This window comes from Colobus angolensis, unplaced genomic scaffold (genome assembly GCF_000951035.1).
Source record: "Colobus angolensis palliatus isolate OR3802 unplaced genomic scaffold, Cang.pa_1.0 Scaffold83, whole genome shotgun sequence".
Taxonomy (NCBI): domain Eukaryota; kingdom Metazoa; phylum Chordata; class Mammalia; order Primates; family Cercopithecidae; genus Colobus; species Colobus angolensis.
In genome coordinates this window covers 3,229,157-3,229,790 of record NW_012122154.1, presented here as the reverse complement: position 1 = coordinate 3,229,790, position 634 = coordinate 3,229,157, and the positions used below count along the sequence as shown (strand labels likewise).

At 59.3% G+C, this 634-nt stretch overlaps 1 protein-coding gene across 3 annotated transcripts in view; it reads left to right on the top strand.

Annotated features, from left to right (window-relative positions):
* Positions 1–327: 327 nt before the first annotated feature.
* WIPF2 (WAS/WASL interacting protein family, member 2) overlaps positions 328–634 on the top strand; it is a 71,597-nt gene continuing 71,290 nt past the window's right edge. Inside the window, exon 1 of one of the 3 annotated variants that reach the window (XM_011929841.1) lies at positions 328–507. The gene's annotated coding sequence lies outside the window, so the exon portion shown is untranslated. Of the gene's footprint in view, positions 533–634 lie in introns of all 3 variants that reach the window. The other 2 variants (XM_011929844.1, XM_011929842.1) reach the window with 2 other exon arrangements.

Here is a 634-nt window from a genome sequence, read left to right as displayed (position 1 = left end):
TATTCAACTGACTGTTTAGCTCAGTGTTCTCCACCTTGGCAACACGTTACAATCACCTGCCACAATTTCCTGATGCCTAGGCTGCACCCCAGAATTAAATTAGAATTTCCAGGAGTGGGAACCAGGTATCATAGGTATTTAAATCTGGCCAGGTGATTCCAATTGCAGCTAAACTTCCAAACCCAGGTTTTAACTCGTAAGCGGCATTCTTGTGACCTTCCCAAGATGGCGGGCACTCAACCGCTTCCGCCTTTACGTGACCGGAAGGGGGCGGGCTTCCCAGGGGCGCATGCGTCCCGCGTCTCTTCGCTCCCTGCTCCCTCCTCCTTTTTCCCCCGCCTCCATTTTGTTCGCGGACGCTGGGGACGGTGGGAGCAGATCCATTTCCGGGTTGGCAAAAGGGGCGGCGGCGGCGGCGAGAAAGAGAGCTTGCCGGGGGGCGAGCAGGACAGGACGAAGCCGGAGCGTAGGCGGCGGAGGATTCGCTCCCAGAGCAGCTGTGGCCAGGTCGGAAAGAGGCAGGGGCGGCTGGGTCAGTCGTTGAAATGACCTGCGGACCTGAGTGGGAGGAAAGCCGCGGGGAGGGGGACTCGGGGCGGGGCTTGAGAAGAGAGGGGCATTAGAGGAGGGGCCG